The sequence below is a fragment of the Balaenoptera physalus genome, assembly GCF_965194825.1.
Source record: "Balaenoptera physalus genome assembly, chromosome: 17".
Taxonomy (NCBI): Eukaryota; Metazoa; Chordata; class Mammalia; order Artiodactyla; family Balaenopteridae; genus Balaenoptera; species Balaenoptera physalus.
The window spans coordinates 26232917-26255118 of record NC_138895.1 but is presented as its reverse complement, the minus strand read 5'-3'; the positions used below and the strand labels follow the sequence as shown (position 1 = coordinate 26255118).

At 33.2% G+C, this 22202-nt stretch overlaps 1 long non-coding RNA gene across 1 annotated transcript in view; it reads right to left on the bottom strand.

Moving 5' to 3' along the window:
• The window catches only part of LOC309647095, a 54471-nt gene extending 32752 nt beyond the window's left edge, over positions 1-21719 (bottom strand). Inside the window, exon 1 of the long non-coding RNA XR_014255790.1 lies at positions 18777-21719. This is a non-coding gene — a long non-coding RNA (uncharacterized lncRNA). The remainder of the gene's footprint in view (positions 1-18776) is intronic.
• Between the last annotated feature and the right edge of the window lie 483 nt (positions 21720-22202).

Here is a 22202-nt window from a genome sequence, read left to right as displayed (position 1 = left end):
CTTGATTAAAAAGCAAAATTATACAGAAAGTACACTAAATCACAAAATAAGTATCAATAAATTTAAATGGATTGAAATAGTAGAAAGTATGTTTCCCGACAAAAATAGAATTAAATTATAAATCAATAAAAATAAATGAATAGAAAAAATCCTCTCCAATATTTGGAAATTTAAAAGTATGCTTATACATATTTCATGGGTCAAAGAAGAAAGCATAAGGGAAATTAGAAAAATTTAAAGATTAAAGTAGAATTTAAACCATTATTGACTAAACAGGAATGGATGATATTTATATAATAACAGTTTATGTAATTCCTAATAAATCATAAAAGCCACACATTCTTGAGGTAAATAGCCTAGCAGGAAAATGCATGAAACATAATCAGTCATGAAATAAAAATGGGCAGAAACAAACAAAAATAATGTAACATATTTTAACACTAATTGTTTAGGACTCCTGGAAAACACAAATGATTTAATATTTGTATGTTAACCTATTTACCCTATATTAAGCTATACTGTCTAATATTATCCATCATACACTTGTGGTTATTGAGTACTTGAAATGAAACTGGTATAAAATGAGGTATCCTGTAAGTGTAAAATACATACTGAGTTTCAAAGACAGTCCAAAAAAAGGAATATAAGATATCTCATTAATAATGTACATTGAATACATGTTGAAATAATATTTTGGAATTATGCTCAAATATTTATGGATGGTACATAATGGGTGTGTTTTTGTCAAACTTTTCATATATAAAATTGAATAAAATAAGCATGCCTTCTTTTGAAAATTAAGAAAAACAAGGATATTGGAAATAAAATAATTCTGAAAGATCAAGAAAAAATACTTATAACGTCTTAAGTGTCAGAGCCTCATTAAGGTATTCCATGGAGGAATAAAATAACTTCTCACTCCTTAATATTTGTATCACATTATTCTAGACTTTATGCAGCATATAATTTTAAATGGTAATTTATTTATATGTTCTATGCCTTATTAGGTTGTGAATCTATTATCTCAGAGTTCATGACTTATTCCTATTTAAACACCACCTGCAAATCTATAGTGGGTGATTAATGCCACATGTTGAAGTCTTTTGAATTAATACCTAATTTAATAAAAATATCACATTTCAATCCAAATGTTTATAATTTTTGGATTATTATGACATGGCTCACATATATGTCTTTTAATAGATGAACATTGACTTTACATCACACTTACCAAAGCCACATCTTTCAATAATTTGATACTTAAATGTTTATTGGAAAGATATTTCCAATATGTACTAGCTGCTATAGGAAATGTCAAGTTTAACAAAACATTTGAAGAGTTAACAATCTATTTTTTCCTATTCTGAGAAAAATTACACTTATTTCCAATGGGTGAGCCAACATTAAGAATAGATATATTTTCTATAGTTGAAGAGCTAGAAGCAAGGTTAATTTTTTTTTTTTTAAGAGAAAGGACATGAAACATTCTGCAAGCAATGCAAAGACAAAAATAATGAACCAACTAACTTGCACTACCTATCACAGAACTTCAAATTTAATATGTTCTTTATACATATCTTCTAAATTTTTTTTTTTTTTTAATTTCTGGCTGTGTTGGGTCTTCGTTTCTGTGCGAGGGCTTTCTCCAGTTGCGGCAAGTGGGGGCCACTCTTCATGGCGGTGTGCAGGCCTCTCACTATCGGGGCCTCTCTTGTTGCGGAGCACAGGCTCCAGAAGCGCAGGCTCAGTAATTGTGGCTCACGGGCCTAGTTGCTCCGCGGCATGTGGGATCTTCCCAGACCAGGGCTCGAACCCGTGTCTCCTGCATTGGCAGGCGGATTCTTAACCACTGTGCCACGAGGGAAGCCCCATATCTTCTAAATGTTAATAACCTTATACCAAATGATGTGTTATGCTCAAGGCTGATTTTCCTATTGTCCAGATGGACATATTTGTTTGATAAGTTTGCTTAATTAATGCCTAGAATGGTTGAAACAGAAAGAAGCATTTTTCTCTTCTAAAGACTGAAATGTCTATTACTTCCTGGAAAGAGAAAAATGTAACAAAGATTTACTGTATATTTTGTCAAGTGTGATTTGATTTAAGTGCATATTTCTTCTTATTAAAGTGCACAGTGTGAAGGAAAATGTGAAATCTTACATATGTCAAAAAGGAATGGAGTTGGAATTGTATGATTCCAACAATATGACATACTGGAGAAGGCAACACTATGGAGACAGTAAAAAGATCAGTGGTTGCCAGCCAGCTGGATAGAGAGAGAATGAATGGGCAAAGCAGGGAGGAATTTAAGGGCAGTAAAAATACTCTGTATGATACTGTAATGATGGATATACTTCATTACACATCTGTCTAAAATCATATAATGTACAAGACCAAGAGTAAACCCTAACGTAAATTATGAACTTTAAGCAATAATGATGTGTCAATGTTGGTTCATCAATTGTAACAAATGTGTTACATTTGTGTGATAGAATAGGAGCTATTTGCATGTGTTGGAGAAGGGGGTTTATGGGAACTAAGTCTATGCTTTGGCCAATAGAATAAGGTGGAAATAATGCTGTGCCAGCTCTAACCTTAGACCTCAAAAGGCCTTATATATTTCTCCTTTCCTTCTTGTGCTTCTGACATTGCCATGAAAAAAAAAAAAAAAAAGCCTAAGCTTGCCCACTAGTTCTAGGAGAAGGGTGAGAGATACTTGGAGCAGAAAAAAATCACCCAAGTCAAGGCCAGCCTAGATCAGCAAACCATCATCCAACCACAGATCAATGAGAATAAATTATTATTGTTTTAAGTTAATAAATAATAAAGTCTAGTAAAAAAAATAAGAAAGGAAGAGCATGAGCTAAGAGATGATTGTCTGAGTGTGAGATAAAGAATATGCTATTTTTAATTAACAGGCCTATACAGAGATTTGCACACAAAGACCACACAGTGAAACTTGGTGCTAAGACCCCAGAAAAGTACGTCTCTATGTCTGGGCAAATCCAGAGGTTTCAGAGTACAGCAGGCTCAGAGATAATTTTAAAAATCTCTATCCTAGTGTAAGTTGCCCATGGAGAAGCTTAATTTTAGAGTGGAACTATTGGCTAACAACAAACAGAATTCAGTTGGGCTATTTTAAGACACTGCATGTAAATCATTTTCTAGAACAGCAAGAAGGAGAAGGAGAAAATAGAAAGGCACACATATTAAAGAGTAAATGACTTATAGAAAATTCTTCAAGCAGAGTAGGTGTGAGGAAAAGAAGAAACCATGTGAGAATTGTTAATGACTTTCAATTAAATTGAAATTGAGGCCTACATACCCATGAAAGGATCTGATGACAGAATGGAGAATCTAGGGAGGATATCAACAAACATTTCCTACCTCACACATTTTATTTTCCTGGTACCACCTTGGGCTGGTTAATTTTATGGTCAACTTGACTGGGCTAAAAGATGTCCAGATAGCTGGTAGAACATTATTTCTCAGTGTATCTGTGAAGGTGTATCTAGAAGAGATTATCATTTGAATCTGTAGACTCAGTAAAGAATATCTCCATCACTGACATGGGTGGGCATATCATCCAATCCCTTGAGGGCATGATTATAACAAAAAGGTGGAGGAAACGCAAACTTGCTCTGCGTGCTTGAGATGAGACATTCATCTTCTACCCTGGGACATAGGTGCTCCTGGTTCTTGGACATTTGGACTCAAACTGAATTACACCATGGGATTTCCAGGGTCTCCAGATTAAAGACAACAGATTACAGGACTTTTCAGCCTCCATACTCCTGTGAGCCAATTGTTATAATATTTATATATATATATTTATATATTTATTGGTCTGTTTCTCTGGAAAACACTGACTAATACATTTATGTTAGTCACAAACATAATTCAATTACCATATAAAAGATAAGCTTTGAGAGTTGGAAATTATGTTTTGCTCTAAATAATTTTAGGTAAATAAAACAGTCTTATCTGTTGAAAGAAAAATATTCTTTTTTTTTTTCCTTTGGGACAGCAAATAGAACCCAATTTCAATAGGTATTTCATGGGCTCCAAAATGTAATTCCTCAAATATAGTTATTGGTCCAACTGACAATTTTATACTTATGGTTGTTTAATTTAGATGTAAGAAAAGATAATTGCACTTTTAATTTTCTCATTTTCTACAAAATAAAATGTTACTGACAATAATTTTTCTTCTCTTTGAAAGAAAATTACTATGATAGAAATGCCACTTTGAATATCATGAAATTTTAAGTAGAGTTTTATTATATAAAGCACAGATTATTTAATTATTGTAGTTGTTATAATTTCTAAACTTATGTGAAAACTGATTTGATAGTTTACAGAATAAAGAAAAAATGAAAATGGTTTAATTTAAATTAATTTAATACTCTCATTTTCTATACATATAATGTAATTTTAGTTTTAGTTTCTGTGTTCCTCAGACACCTGTGACTGCACAAAATGAACAGTTCACATTAAAATCGCTCTTTCAGGTAAAGAGAACCATTTTTTTTCTCATCATTGTATGAATATCATTTTCTCAATACACACCTTCAAAACAGAGCTCATAAGTTCCTCTGAAGCCTGGTTGTTGATTGTCATGAATTACTTCTCCCAACAAATTACGACAAATCAAATCAGAGATTATTAACTAGCAGCCTGAAATGATGCTGCCTTCCCATTTCCTTCTCTTACCACCTTCAGAGGACTCATTGCAAAGGGGAGGTACGATGCATTGTTTATATGTATGTATCCCCACAGTGCCAAAACAACTGATTTAAAGTACAATTTTAATGTACTAAACTATTTTTTCTGTCTGTAAGAAAACAGCTAATCAGTGTGTGTATCTGTGATGCACTTTCTCAAATGCATTTACTGTTTTTTGTTTATTTGTTTGTTTTTTATTATTCAGTTGCCTTTTTTAATTTAATTTTTATTGTAGTATAATTGCTTTACAATGTTGTGTTAGTTTCTACTGTATGGCAAGATGAATCAGCTATACATATACATATATCCCCTCTTTTTTGGATTTAGTTCCACAGTGCAGAGATATGAAATCCAAGCAGAGCATATGGCCTTGCTGAGCTAAAGATCAAGATCAGAGATTAAGACTAAAAATGTAGACGGAATTTGTGAAGTAGGATGCAGCAGGGGAAAAAGCTCAACAGAAATGTGGCTTCAGAAGGGTTTCCTGCAAATTCCTGGGTAAGAGTAAGCTGCACAAGTGCAAGAAACATTTCATGAGCCTCAGCAGGGAGCAGTTTCTGTGGGATGAGAAAAGAAGATAAAGGTTGTGTAGTACTAGGAGATTTTAAAGTTCTAGTGTAGCCAGAAGGGAGAGAACTCATTTAGTATCCGTAGCATTCAGTCGATACTCCAGAAATGAAATGAATTGTCCTAAGAATGGAACACACACTAGGACTAAAAATCAAAACTGAACAATATATTTCCTAACAAAAACATAATACCAAGGATGAGAGAATCAGAAGGTTTTATAAGTGATATAATTGCTTGTCAAGACAAAATAAAATGAAAAGATAAAACTCTATAAAATATATCATCTATCATTCAATAAAAGTTACTAGATTTGAGAAGCCAGAACAAGCTGCATATAATCAATAAAATTGTAGTAGATATAGAGTCCAAGATGACAAAGATATTGGTATAATCAGTTTAGAACTTCAAAACATCTATTATAAATATTTTATTAGACTTGTCAAAATGGGCATGAGTAATAAGATGGGGAATTTCAGCACAGAAATCTAAACCACAAACAAAACTAAATTAAAATTCTGTAACTGAAAAAATATAATGTATGAAATTTTTAAAATTCCAAATATCAGTATATTGGACAGTACAGAAAAATTATAAATAAACTTCAACATGCATCAGTAAAAATGCCCAATCTGATGAATATAATACAAAATTAGGGGAAAAAATACAAAGTCATAGTAACTTATAGGACAATATAAATCACATTAACTTACATATAATAATCTACATGTTATTTACATATAATAAGCTACAAGTCCCAGAAGTACAGAAGAGAGAGGATAAGGCAAAATGATAATAATAATAATAATAATAATAATAATAATAATAATAAAATATGTTGGAAGGAATAACAGGTGAAATTTTCCCAATGTGTTTAGAAAACATTGTTGTATATAACCAAAATTTTGGCAAACTCCAACAGGATAAATAAAAAGAAAATGAAACCAAGACATATCATTGTCAAGCTATGAAAAGCAATGATAAAGAAAAATTCTAAAAAATAAAGTGCAAATAAAATAAATAGGACATATTACATACAGGGCAACAGTGATACCAAGGATGTTAATAAACATTTTTAAATGCTGAAAATAAGAAACTATCAGGTAGAATTTTGTACCCAGAAAAAAAATAGCCTTTAATAATGATCATGAAGTAAAGATATTATCAGATAAATACTAGAAGAATTTACAGTCAGAAGAGCTATGTTACAAAATAGTGAAACAAGGTAATTAGAGTGAAGGAAAATAATATGAAATGTAAATTTAGATCTATAGGAAGGAATAAAGAGTCCCCAGGAATTGTAAATATGTGTGTATATATTGATATTTTTCTCTTGATTTCTTTAAAAGGCAACTATTTTTAAGGCAAAAACACTGTACTACAGAGTCTATAACATGTAGAAGTGAAATATGTGAGAATTATGCAATAGATGGTGTGGGGTAAATGTAAGTATACTTTTATAAGTTTCTTATATTTTACATTGAGTGGTACAATAAGACTACATAAATTGTAGTCATTTAAGGATATATATATATATATATCCATTTCCAATGCAATCACTAAAAAAATACAAAAATGTTACAATAATAAAGCAGGTAGAGAAAATAAAATGGAATGCCAAAATGTTTGTTTAACCCAAATGAAAGCATACAGGAAACAGGAATAAGAGAATAAGTGCTATTAATTCAGTCCATGTGTCATTAAAAAATATTCTCTCATAATTCTTAGATTTATCTCATAAGTACTTACCACATTTGGGAGTTACAATCAGGTGTAGAATTTTGAGCAAAGGCTTTGGTATTAGAGAACAGTTCAAATACTACATCTTTCTTTAATAGCTACACTACTAAAAACATATCTCTGATATATTAATCAGGATAGGCTAATTTATGTTGGGGCAGGAAACACCCCCCGGTCTTAAAATAAGAAAAGTTTATTTTTTTACTCATGCTACGTGTCCATTGAGATCTATCTAGGGAAATCAAATGTTAATTGAAACTCTGCTCATTACAGTCACTCACTCATGGAAAAAGCAGGGTGTCAGCCAGAACTGAATACTCTCTGCAACTTTTCCAGAAGCCAAAGAGAGCTTTGGAAAATTTTAAACTGGCAATTAAATTCTTGTCTTTCAATGAGAACTCATTGACCACAGTTAGTCACATGTTTCCAATAAGAATGATGGAGCCAGGAAGTCCCCCTAACTTGTGCTCAGATGGAAAAGTGTTTCAAATATTTGAAGAAAAGTTCTATTGACTACTATGTTTATATATCCTAGTACCTTAAAGGAAAGATAATAATAATACCCAGACCATAGAGCTACTTCAAGGAGTTAATTAGATATTGAATGCCAAATTCTTATCACAATAGGATACACAATGTAAACTACTAAACTTAACAATATTTTACAATAATAATTTTTATTTTTAATGATCTGGTAAGAAAAAAGAATGGCTTGCCATTTTTAGCACTGTCCTCTTTATCATTTTTCTTGAAAAACACAGAAACCAATAGTAATTTATTTTTTCCTATTGTGAAAAAAAATTAAATAGTCTCCTTTAGCAGGTTCCTGATAACACATATATTTCTCACTTTTCTATACCCTTTATACCATATTCAAACAAATAACACAAATTTTAAAAATAAAATTCCAAATTAAGTTATTATCATATATTAGAAAATAACTGTATTTCAGGATTTCTAATATTTTATTTCCAACTTTTTCAATGCAAGTTAAGTAGTATTAACTTCAGTTTGCAGATGAGAAAAGTTAGGTTCATAAATGGAAAGACATTGGTAGAATGCCACATAGGCAGAGTGAGGATTTGAAGATAAGTCTGTCAGACCCAAAACTAAACTTTTAAAAGTTACAACATTTCCCTATTGTAACCAATTGCTTAGTGCCTTATGGTTTACAATTAATTTTTGTATATTTGTTTAATCTTTACAGTCACCATGTTAGGTAGGTATCATTTGCATGATACTAATTTTGAAGATAACCACGTTGAAGTTCAAAGATATTTAAGTTACTGGCCAAGAATCAAAGTAATAACTTTTGAGATAGATTTTTTTTTTTTAATTAATGTACTCTGACCCAAGAACTTGGGACTTTGCTTTAATTTATTAGAATTTTGTGAAGTGTCAATAATTTTATGAAAAATAATGTGCAGAAGGCTCGTGGTCAAATAAGTTTGAGAAAGACTTAATGTATGTTTTATTTTGGTTGGTTTTTGTTTTGTTTTTACTATAGGACTTCTCAGAGCTTTTAAGTGTGCAATATGACACTCAAAATGTGTGCATTTCCCCATTAAAAATGTCTTACAAGCAGTCACCAAGTATTTGATTAGATTTATCTATTCTCTGCATCCAATTAGAGTAATCCTTATTTCCTAAGGTCCTTCAGACTAGAGAGTTGAGTTGGTAGAGCTGTTTCTTTTTTTTTTTTTTTAAAGAGACAATAGAGGCACTATTCTGACTAAAGAGATCAAGATCTCAAATTACATACTTTCGAAATTTTATTTTTATGTAATAGATGGAAAAAATATGCTTTTTTTTCCAGAATAACAAAAAATTTTAATTAAAAGAAAACTATTTGAAGATTCTGACTTGATAAAAATAACAATTATGATTATTATACAGACTCATAGTTTATTTCTAAACTACCATTTCAATGAGAGTCTGCTCCTTAGAAAACTGTTTATGGGTGTAAACACAATACTAACTTAACTCAGAACTAAAGGTATAAATTATATAGTCTATATTTCTCCAGAAGTCTCCAAAGATACTCATATTATTTGCAAACCATTTCTGGGACATTCTTAAGAAAGTTTTCCAGGAATAAGTTTACACCAAGTATTAATGTACATTAATCACATAATATTTGAATACAGAGAAGTGAACTTTATTTACCTTGTGATTTAAAACTAAAATTAGGGCAAATTGTAGAAGACCAGTAGGGGTAATCAGATAGCAATGTCACATCTTGATAGAAATTGAAGAAGTAATGGGAAAGAAAAGGAAAGGAAAGGCAGGGCTGTGTAAAGAAATGGACAAAGAAATTGAGAGACTGTAACAAAAAAGTTTACATTTTACATTCAATAATGACAAGAATTGGAATTAAAAGTAACGCATTTCGGAGCTCAATATATACTGAGGAAATAAAGAAAGAGAATACTGAGCATACAGTGCAAGAGCTAAATGTCTGCAGATGGAGGAATTGCAACAAAACTCAGTATCTGTGTCTGCAAACTGGCATAAAGGTCCTTGCTCTCTGTAAGAATGCATCCTAAGAAGGGTACTCTGGCTGCTACAATGAACCTGGCTGTAAATTACAAGGAAAGCACCTCTACTACCTAAATTGTGTTACCTCATTTGTTTTCCTGTTCATAATTTGCACCCTTAGACCCTTAGACTAGAAAAATATTTTATAAATGAATAGAGGGCTCCAAGTGGGATGATTTGAGTAATTTATTTTGTTGGCTATTTATTTTGGTGCAAATATCTCTAAGGCTAGGTGATCTCCCGTCATGATTTTTCATTCAGCATGACAAGAATATTTACATAAATCATGTCGTCTCATTTATGTCATTACCAGTTTTGAAGCTAGTTAAACAATAAAAAAGATAGTTTACGTCAAAAAACACAAGTTTGCTTTCAATTTACATCAGCCATAACTGGCCTAAAAACACAAGTGCAGAAAAGCACAAGTTAGGATCTTTTATTTCTTTCAAGTTGATTTTATTCATTTAGCTTATTTTTTCATATATATTTTAGCTTATTTACCTTTTGCTCTGAATAGGACAGTTTGAAGAAAAGGTTTTCTGACTTCTTTAGAGTCATGAAAGATCTTTATTTTGGAATTACCTAACAGATAAACAGAAAATATCTTCAGCTCACCCAAATCCTTTATTAAACAACATTATAAGTGAAAATCTGTTTCCCCTGCGATTATCTGAGTACTTTGCTTAAAGAAAAAGATAAATACCCTGACAGTAGACTGACAGGAAATATGTTTTTGTTTCCTTTTTTATTCCAGCTTCATTATTTGCCATGGAGACGGATTCTTGAAGTGACAGTTTGTGTTCATTTCAGTTCAGCTGTTCATTGACTTGTGCAACATCAAAATCCTTTCCAAAATGAAAAAAAATAAATAAATAAAATAAATAAAAAGGATACCTACATATGATCCAGCACCAAGCAATTTACATGCTGGGCAAAAACCCTTGGTGTTTGAAGATAAAGGTATTTTGAAAGTCCACTGCAGAATCTCTAAAATTTTCATAATTCTGGTTTGGTGATATATCCTAGTAATCTGCCACCACTTATTAATGGCAGTCACAATTTGGAGTCCTCAAAGACAGGCACCCTGTATCTCATTAAGGCATATCTTCCCATTCTTACTGCAAACATGACATTTAGAAGACCATTATATGACTTACATAGATAATTGCTACAAGGTTCTAAGCTGCCTTGATCCTGCTCTGGCTTAGAGCTTGTCAACCTACTGCCAGCACATTCTAGTAGAAGCTCTTATTAGTTAAATATTTTTGACAGTACCTCACAAATAGTATGTTTTCCAAATCTGAAAAGTTTAAACAGCTTGACATTTTAAAGTTTATCACTTTCTTTCCCAGAATAACTATTGCCAGTGTCAATAATGTATTTTTTTAATCTGTGTATTGACAATAGAAATGTTAGGGGTTCGTCTACAGATTTATTTCAGTGTAATTTTAAGAAATAACGTGCAACGTTATAAACAGTAGGTGATTATAAATATGAGTCTGGCCTTAATTTGGATAATTTTTCTTCTATGTTTATTCTTCTGAAACCATGTAATGCAAAACAAAGCTTAGGTAAAATAGTTTAAAGGTCTGAAAGTTGAGATAAAGACTAAATTCAGGGCAAAATTTCAAGTCTTCATTTTTTTTTTTTTTCTTAATGTTTGAACAGCCTAATTTAAGTTTTAAAGTTATGTTCAGAGTGAAGGTAAATCAGGTTGGGAGAACTCCTTGGGTTCCCACACACCTTTGCATCCAGGCCTATTATTAGAAGACTAATAACATTTTAAAAAATCTCTTTAGTAAGTATAACAGAAACATGGAAACAAATGCAAGGGGCAATGCAGAAAACATACATTTTGCTAAATGTCAGATTCTCAAACAAAAAAATGAGTCCAGGTAATAATTATCAAGAGGGACTTTAATAATTGCTTAATCGGGGCTTCCCTGGTGGCGCAGTGGTTGAGAATCTGCTTGCCAATGCAGGGGACACGGGTTCAAGCCCTGGTGTGGGAAGATCCCACATGCCGCGGAGCAACTGGGCCCGTGAGCCACAACTGCTGAGCCTGCGCGTCTGGAGCCTGTGCTCCGCAACAAGAGAGGCCGCGATAGTGAGAGGCCCGCGCACCGCGATGAAGAGTGGACCCCTCTTGCCACTAGAGAAAGCCCTCGCACAGAAACGAAGACCCAACACAGCCAAAAATAAAAAATAAATAAATTAAAAAAAAATAATAATTGCTTAATCATATATATTGCAGAATTGAACTAAAAGCCTTGCAATGGACCTGCATATGGCAATATTTATTTTTCAAAGTCTAAACAATGGACATTCAACTTGTTCTTGAACACTTATAATAAGGAGAGTGCCTTAAGGCAAACGAAATCCCAGTGTTGGGCAGAATTTTTTCATTGACAGTTCTTCTTCTTATTGAACCAAAAGCTGTTTTTCTGAAACTTGTATTTGTAGTTGTGGCAGCAAAATGATCCTGCAAAAATACCCACATTCTAAATCTTGGAACCTCTGAATATGCTATGTCACATGGCAAAAAAGACTTTGCAGATGTGAATAAAGACAAATATTTTGATATGGGTCGGGGACTGTGAATTATTAGGGTGGACCCACTCTATTAACCTGAGACTTTACAAGCAGAGAATTGTCTCCAGTTGGAGGCAAGAGACATAAGGCAGAAGTAAAGGTTAGAGAGACTTGAAGGACTCAGGCTGCCACTGTTGGCTTTGAAGATATAGGGGCCACAGGTGCAGGAGGCCTCTAGAAGCTGAGAAGAACATGCAATTGAAAGCTAGTAAGGAAACAAGGACTTCAGTCCTAAAATGTATGGGAGTGAATTCTGACAACAAACTGAAGGAGCCTGGAAGTGGATGGTCTTCCAGAGACTCCAGGTAAGAGTCCACCTATGCCTCGTGAGACCTAAAGCAAAGAAAACAACCAAGCCTATCTTGATTTCTGAAATACAGAACAGTGATAAATTTATGCTAATAAACTTATAATAAATAATAATAACAACAATATAAAATAATGCTATATTCATTAGTTCTGTTCTCTGGCCCTGCATAGAAAACCTATAATTATCACTCCAATTCCCTGGAATTGTTTCAAGTTTTCAAACATAATTTGATGTCTTCTATTAGTCTTCTCTTTTCCAAGCTATAACCCTTAATTCTTTGAACTATTCTTGCCCTCCTCAAAGGCAGTAATCAATCTCTCTGCACATGCCCTGTTTTGTCAATGTCAATCATAAGACATGGTGTTCTGTGTTAAATACAGTGATTCATAAGTGAACTGACTGAAAAAAGCATGGAATTATCTGGTCCTTTAGGTGGAAAGTTGTAAAAATGCAAAGCATTTTTTGGACAAATTTTTTATACTGTTGGCCACTAAGTTGTGATCAATGTATATCTTTGGATATTTTTCAGGTAAACTGCCCTAAACCAATTGCATCCCATTCTAAAAATGATCAGTCGATTTTTAAAAGCCACATCTGTACAAACACCCCTATACACAAACACCTATGCCACATACACACATACAATTGATAACATATCTGGAAATTCTCTTCTTGTTGATTTTTGTTCCGAAACCAATAAGTCAAGATTATTTAAAGTACCATATTTCCTGATTCAAGGAAATGATTAATATATTTTAATAACAGAAAATGGTGAAAAAATAAATCTGATTGAATTAGCTGTACACATCCATCAGAAGACATATTTAAATTTAGAAATGCTAAGATGTGAAATAAATTTTTTCTTGGGAAAGTTTTATACATATATACATATATGTATATATATATACACACACACTAAGTATGTGTGCATACATATAGTTATATACATATATATTTATTTATATATATATTTCCAAAAAATCATATATATTTGCAAGCATTATCTGATGTAGTGAATGTGACCTTATTTGGAAATAGGATCTTTGTAGATATAATTAAGGATTTCAAGACGAGATCAACCTGGATGTAAGGTGAGCCCTAAATCCAATGACAAGTGTTCTTATAAGAGAAAAGAGAACATTTGAGGCAAAGAGGCACACAGAAGATGCAGACAGAGATTTGAGTGATATTTTTACAAGCCAAGGCACACCAAGGATGGGAGAGGCATAAAATGGATTTTCCCTTAAAGCCTTCAGAAAGAACCAACCCTGCCAACACCATAATTTTGGACTTCTGGCTCCATAACTGTGAGAGAATAAAGTTCTGCTACGAAGTTTTTAGTAATTTTTTTTGACAGTCCTAGGAAACTAATATAGATTTTGGTACCCAGAAGGGAGAGCTGCTATAACAAATACCAGAAAATGTGGAGTCACTTTGAAATTAGACAATATAGAGAGGCTAGAGGAATTTTGAGGAATGTAATAGAAAATGTTTAGATCGCTTTGAAGACACTATTGGTGGAAATAAGAATCTTAAGAGTGATTCTGGTAAGGTCTGAGAATGACATTCATCTGTCCACAAACGGAAAGGAATTTTGCTCCAGGATGAAATACACCCAGAATCTTAAATACCTGATTTAGATGATGGCATTTGGGAATTCTTGAGTTGAAGATATTTAGATGAAATTTTGAAATTAGGGTTGTTGCTGGAATGGAAAAGACTCATAGAGATGTTGGGTTGGGTGAATTTATTTTACACATAGGATGAACATTAATTATTGTGAGACAGAGGGTAGATTGTAGTTGGATGATTAGTGTTACCCGAAAAGATATATATGTCCAATTCCTAAGCCCTAGCACCTATAAATGTGACCTTACTTAGAGATAAAATCTTTGCATATATAATTAAGTTAAGGATCTTGGGATAAGATCATCTTGGATTTAAGGTGCACCGTAAGTCCAATTCCCTATCCATATAAGAGAAAGGAGAGGGTAATTTGAGATGTAGAGGCATGCAAGACAGTCATATAAAGATGGAGGCAGATATTGGAGTGATAGAGTGTACAAGCCAAGGAATGCCAATGATTGCTGGCAGCCACCAGAAACGAAGAGAGAGGCATGGAACATGTTCTTCCTTAGAACCTCTAGAAAACTATTCCTACTGACACCTTGATTTTGGACTTCTGGCCCCAAGAACTATGAAAGGATAAATTTCTGTTGTCTTAAGCCACCCAGTTTATAGTAACTTGTTATAACAGCTCTAGAAAACTAACACATATGACAACACTATAATTAAGTACTTATAAATTATTTTGTAAGAATTCATTTATCTGTAATTCATTAAAAATATTTATTAAGTATCTTTTCTGTGCCAGAAAACATACTCCATTCTAGAGATACCCAATTTTGTGCAAAAACAATCATGTTTCCTAATATAATGAAATGTATGGTATTAATGAAATGTTACAAAAACAAATATGAAACTGCAGCAGTGATAAATAATTTAAGAGAAACTATATCTCTGAGAATATAAGAGAGGGGTCTTTAACTAACTCAGGAGATCTTTGCTTTGAGGTAGTAATGACTGAGTTTGGCTCTGAAGGGTCAATTAAGTTATCTGAATATAGAATGGGAAGGTAAAGTACCCAGAGAATGGAGATTTTAAATTGTGAAGTGTTTGTGGCAATAAGGGACACAGAATGTGAAAGGACTAGGAGATATTGACAGAGGGTGGAAAGGAAAAATCATGGTTGTATAACGAGAGGAAAAGGTGGATAATTCACTGGGGACTTTTCAATTTTTCTTGTCAAACAATCTCAACACTCTCCCAAAGTTCAAATTTTCATATACTCACTTTTCCTATTCTCTGAAAGCTAGAGTACAAATCTGTGGGTTAGGCTATACCAGTCCGTGTTCTTCTCTGGTAGTCAGACCCAAACCAGAGCAGGAAAAATTAGTAACCTCACAGACTCCTTTGCAATCAAAAAGTGGTGGGAACAGCAGCAACTATATCCAGTTTTCAGAGGCAGTTTGGGAACCAGTGTCTCATGATCAGTGTCAATGATATCCTTTGTCAAGAGGCAAGGTCTTTATGCTCAGTATCAGCAGCAACATTATCTTCACAGAACCCATTCTGTGGTGTGATTTTGGTCACCGTTCCTGGTTGTATAGCATCTTGGTAGTTCTCTGTCTTTCTAGAAAATTGTGAGTTATCCAAGATATTTTAATACTTTTTTTTTTTGGCTAGAGTGTTTTCTGTTTCTTAGAAATAAGAGGCCAGACTATCCTGGGTTGAACAGACTACTTTAAGGTAGAACAACTTTATTCTATTGTTATTCATTAAAAATATTGACACTGAAATGTGAAATGGTCACATCTGAATTTTTAAAGATCACTCTGGCTTGCGTGCTAAAAGTAATGTGACCAGCCCAACTGGGAGATGATTTCAGTTGTCAAGGCAAGAGACAAAGATAGTTTGTTAAGAACAGTGGTGTTGGACAAGGAAAGAAGTATTTACAATTGAAACATATTTGATGGAAAATAACTGATCTTATAAATGAATAACAAACTGGGTGATAAGCAAGATATGTCATCGCTGATGACTTTACACTTTTTTGATTGTAGAGCTGATGTTTATTTAAACAGTACATATTGGAAAATGATCCATTTTAGGGGATAAGAAGATAGGATATCTCTGAATTTAGTTTGGGCAGGTTGGATTGCCTTTGAGACACTCAAACTGAAATTGTCAAATAGAAAATTGAATCAACAGATCACAAAGTCCAAGGAGATAGTTGGGCTGAAACTGTTAAGTATAGGAGTATCTGCATATAGATAGCAATTGAAGCCATTGATGTGGAAAAAATGCCCAAGAAGAATATATAAAGAGAAGAACCTAAGGAATAGATTTGAAACTTGAAGAGTCTATAAAGGAACATCCAGAGACACAGACAGAAGAAACCAAAAGAAGGAAGTGATCCAAAATGAGTTTTTTATTGATTTTCAGTTGATGTCTAGGCATATAATTTTCCTTTCTTTTCCCTTTTTTTCTTTCCCCTTTCCTTCCTCCCTTCTTCCCTTGCTCCCTTCCCTCCTTCCTTCTTTACTCCTCCCTCACTCCATCCCTCCTTTCTTCCTTTCTTCCTTCCTTCCTTCTTTCTTTATTTTCTTACTTCCTTCCCTCCTTTAATCTTTATTTTTTTTCCTATTTTTTTATTTAATAATTTTTTTTTTTACAGAAAGGAGTGAGCTCTTTCAAATAGATATTGAACTGAACTTAACATTACTCCAAACTAAAATATCTAGAAGAAAAGTTAGAGCAATCAATTAGTCTACTCCTGTCTGATAGATTTGTTTTGTCTTTTAGAATAATAGGTAGAATATTTTTATTATAGATGTGTTCTTCTTCAAGTTCTATAGTGAAATAGATTGGAGTGCTCCCTAGTATATAAATCAGATTAGAATAATTACTTCATTGTATACTTAATAATAGCTGATAGTAAATGAACACCACTTTGAACACTTTACATGAATTATCTTATTTAATGCTTAAAATATACCTATTTGTAGTGAATTATTATTTAAATTTTATAAAGGAAAGAACTAAGGCACAGGAATAGTTCCTTGAATCCAGTTCTGACTGACTTCAAAACTCATACTCTTACATGCTAAACTATTCTGTCTCCCAACTAACCACTTTTGCAACAATTATAAACTATCCCTGTGTACAGGGTAAATTGGGACCAAAATATTTTAAATATTAAAATATTAAAATATTAAATGTAACTAATCTTAAGTTCTCAGTCCCTTGAAGACAATATTACTAGAGACCTTGATTGTCTGTCAGTTACTTGAGAGCACATGCTAAAGAAATGAGGATCACTAGTAGACATCAGAATGCAATAAATCCAATTACAGAGAATTGAACTTATTTCCTTGTCTTGATGTATTTTTTTGCTCACAGTTATGCCATAGAGAAAGTGTATCCAGTTTTCAGCAGGAAATTTCACAATATATATTGTGATCATTTGTCATTGACTTAGATAAAATCATAGAGAAAAAAAATTTTACACTTTCCTTCCTTCCTTCCTTCCTTCCTTCCTTCTTCCCTCCCGCCCTCCCTTCCTTCTTTCCTTCTTTGCTTCATTTCCTCCCCTCCTATCTTCTCTCCTTCTCTCTCTCTCTATCTGGTTAATTAATTGTTTCACAAGAAGAAACTGCTCTTTCCAATAGATACTAGAGTAACATTATTCCAAACTGAATTATCAAGTAGAAAATATATTGAAGGGCAATAAAACTCATGATACTGGGAAGATAGGCTAAAAATATATATATATATTAGCATCTTATATATATATAAAATATATAGTATATATATATATATATATATATATATATATATATATAATGACATCAGGAAACTGAAATCCTAACCTTAAGTTCAAATGACCATCTATTGAAATAAAAACAAGGGAACTATTCTAAGAGTATTATATACAGGGTGGGTAGAAAAAGTTCGCCAAGCCAATATAATCTATTGATATGGCTCGGTTGCCCTATAAAAAGGTCTTCATGATTCACTAAAGATAAAGGTAGCATCACACTAGGCTTATGCTCAGTACAAGCCTCCTATACCCTTAGCATGATATTGACAAATTTAAACAGTTTTAGTAGATGGCATTGAGCTTGACATAAGATTATTTATGTTTTTATTTATTTAGCAATTATTTCTTTATATTTATTAAGCATTCAATATCTTCTATATATTTTCATTGGTTAACAAGAAAATTTGTTTTGTTTTTCTTTTTCAAATTTTTTTAACACTTTTATTGGAGTATAATTGCTTTACAATGGTGTGTTAGTTTCTGCTTTATAACAAAGTGAATCAGCTATACATATACATATATCCCCATATCTCTTCTCTCTTGCATCTCCCTCCTTCTCACCCTCCCTATCTCACTCCTCTAGGTGGTCACAAAGCACTGAGCTGATCTCCCTGTGCTATGCGGCTGAATCCCACTAGCAATCTGTTTTACATTTGGTAGTGTATATATGTACATGCCACTCTCTCACTTTGTCCCAGATTACCCTTCCCCCTCCCCATGCCCTCAAGTCCATTCTCTAGTAGGTCTGTGTCTTTATTCCCATCCTGCCCCTAGGTTCTTCATGACAATTTTTTTTTTTTTGTAGATTCCATATATATGTGTTAGCATACGGTATTTGTTTTTCTCTTTCTGACTTACTTCACTCTGTATGACAGACTCTAGGTCCATCCACCTCACTCTATTTTTAGTTTTTTAAGGAACCTCCATACTGTTCTCCATAGTGGCTACACTTCCGAACACCATACACAAAAATAAACTCAAAATGGATTAAAGACCTAAATGTAAGCCCAGACACTATCAAAATCTTAGAGGAAAACATAGGCAGAACACACTATGACATCAATCACAGCAAGATCCTTTCTGACCCACCTCCTAGAGAAATGGAAATAAAAACAAAAATAAACAAATGGGACCTAATGAAACTTTAAAGCTTTTGCACAGAAAAGGAAACCATAAACAAGATGAAAAGATAACCCTCAGAATGGGAGAAAATATTTGCAAATGAAGCAATTGACAAAGGATTAATCTCCAAAATTTACAAGCAGCTCATGCAGCTCAATATCAAAATAACAAACAACCCAATTCAAAAATGGGTAGAAGACCTAAATAGATATTTCTCAAAAGGAGATATACAGATTGCCAACAAACACATGAAAGAATGCTCAACATCATTAATCATTAGAGAAATGCACATCAATACTACAATGCAATATCACCTCACACCAGTCAGAATGGCTATCATCAAAAAATCTAGAAACAATAAATGATGGAGAGGGTGTGGAGAAAAGGGAACCCTCTTTCACTTTTGGTAGGAATATAACAAGAAAGTTTTGACTGGGTTCTCTGAAGGGACAGACTATAAGAAACGTTTAAAAATTTCTTCAGAATCATCAAGGACTTTTTGAAGAACTAAAATAATTCAAATTCACTTATGTTCTTTATGATTTCTTCAGTGGAGAAGATAATTGAACAGATAAGATAATTGAAACCAGACAATAAATGATTTAAGGAATGAAGATGTGAGGGTTATTTAGCCATGAAATGATAATAGCATTCAGATTCATAAAAGAATCCAATTTTATAATTACAGTAGTTGTCTATGTTGAAGATGCAATAACTGAAAATCAGTTTAATTTGAAGCAAATATAATTTGAATTATGTGAAAGAATTACTGATGAATACCAAATATTTAAATAGGAACAATAAATTTAAAACCCAAGAATTTATCAATGGTGTTAAGCATTTAAATTTTGTAATTAATCAGTTCTGCTTTTCTTACTAAAAATTTCATAACTATGCCCAAATTATGAAGTATAGCAATAATATTTTAAGAATTCTGGTATCAAATGCTAAGATTTCTTTTTACCATTAGCAACCCATTTTAAATACAAAACTCACATTGAAATTATTTTCTCATCAATGTTACTGTGTGTTTTCTGGGTAAATAAAACAAAATAGTAACGTTGCACATCCCCGTACTAAAAATCTACTAGCATGTTATGATCCTGGCACTTTCATCTTTCAACTTGAAATGGAGGCAAATGTTATTCTGAGGTAGGGGATGGAGAAACTATAATATTTGACTTGCTTTTCAGAGCACTATTAATTCTATTAATTTAATAATTTCTCCCCCGCCTCCACATTTCCGTTGTTATTAAAATTGTCTCCTGGACACCACATCTACCCTTGCTGTTACTACTTCAATTTAATCAGTTACCAAGTTTATGTTATTGAGGATTATCTTAACCTTAAAATATGATAATAAAATGAGGCCAAACTCCAAAATGAAAGGCAATAGTTTTCTTTGCTAAAATGAACATACAGACACAAATATTTTAATGATTGTAGCAAAATCATTGTGGATCATACTGTGAATTATTGAGTGAAAAGAGTAACCAAAGAAATAATGTCCAAGACTAAGAGTCAGGCAGAAGAGGGAACCTTTATTATAATCTCTTAAGTAAATGTTGTACAAGAGCAGCAATTTGAAGAATTTTGAAGTGATTTTAGAAAACCAGACAGGAGTGAAAATTAAAAGCAACAATAACAACTTTTGTTTTGTTGTTTGAAGAAAGAACCAGAAGTGACAGTTTTCTGAAAATATTACACTCAGCTAAGGACTTAATTTACTTTCAGAAAACATAGGTAGGTACAAAGGAGAATAGTCATTGCTATGGCAATTTAATTTTATCTAAAGAGGCATGATAATATTTTTCCTTCCTGAAATATGTTTTCTCTTAAGGTTAGGTTACATGTAGATTAAGTGGAAAGATTAACTTTGTTCAAGAAGTGAAGACGCTAATAATAATGAAATGAAATGGCTTCTGTCACACTCATTCTATATTTTGGACAGTTGCCTATCTATGCCTGACTGCAATGGAAGCTTTAAGTGGGGTGTACATATAATATTTTGAAGAGAAAAATAGCTTACAAGTGTAGTGAATGGAATACCTACTTTATCTTTCTTTATTACCTGTAGAATAAAATATATGTATAATTAACTCCAGTTTAATTATATTAAAGGTGACCTGTGAGAATATCATAAATTTCAATTGACTCAGCTATGTGCTTCAGCAGTTAAATATCTCTTCTAGCAAAGCCAAGATAAGTCAGCAAATAAGCTGATAAATAGTGATCCTTCAAAGCACTTTTTAAAGTCTACAAAGTCAAACTCTGCCATGTTTTAGTTTTGCCAATAATGTCAGGGTTTACATGCCAGGGAATATGAGAGCAAATAGTTAGAAAGTTGGGAGATCTATAGAACCTTATCCAGTCGACTGCTTTCATTCAGGAAAAAATGGGTTGATAGATGCTCTCAGTCCTTTCCAAACCTAATATACAATTTTTCCTAGCCACAGATTCTAGGAAAAGACAATCAGACAATAGTGACTATGATACGTGTTTTAATATGAAATGTAACTTCAGTATTTAGAAAATTAAAACTTATGAAGTTGACAAAGCTCTAGTGTGGAGCCTACCATTTCCTCTGTCTTTTTCCCTCATATATTAGTCAGGATTCTCCAGATAAATATAACCCATAGTATGTATGTATGCGTGTATATGTGTGTGTGTATATATATATATATATATATATATATATATACACACACACATATACATGAAGGAAGAGAGAGTGAGAGATTAAAATTGACCATCCCGATGGATGGGTAAGATGGCGGAAGAGTAAGACGCGGAGGTCACCTTCCTTCCCACAGATACATTAGAAATACATCTACACGTGGAACTGGTCCTACAGAACACCCACTGAACGCTGGCAGAAGACGTCAGACCTCCCAAAAGGCAAGAAACTCCCCACGTACCTGGGTAGGGCAAAGGGAAAAAGAAATAACAGAGACAAAAGAATAGGGACAGGACCTGCACCAGTGGGAGGGAGCTGTGAAGGAGGAAAGGTTTCCACACACTAGGAAGCCCCTTCGCGGGTGGAGACTGCGGGTGGCAGAGCGGGGAAGCTTCAGAGCCACAGAGGAGAGCGCAGCCACAGGGGTGCGGAGGGCAAAGCGGAGAGATTCCCGCATAGAGGCTCGGCGCCGAGCAGCACTCACCAGCCCGAGAGGCTTGTCTGCTCACCTGCCTGGGCGGGCGGGGGCTGGGAGCTGAGGCTTGGGA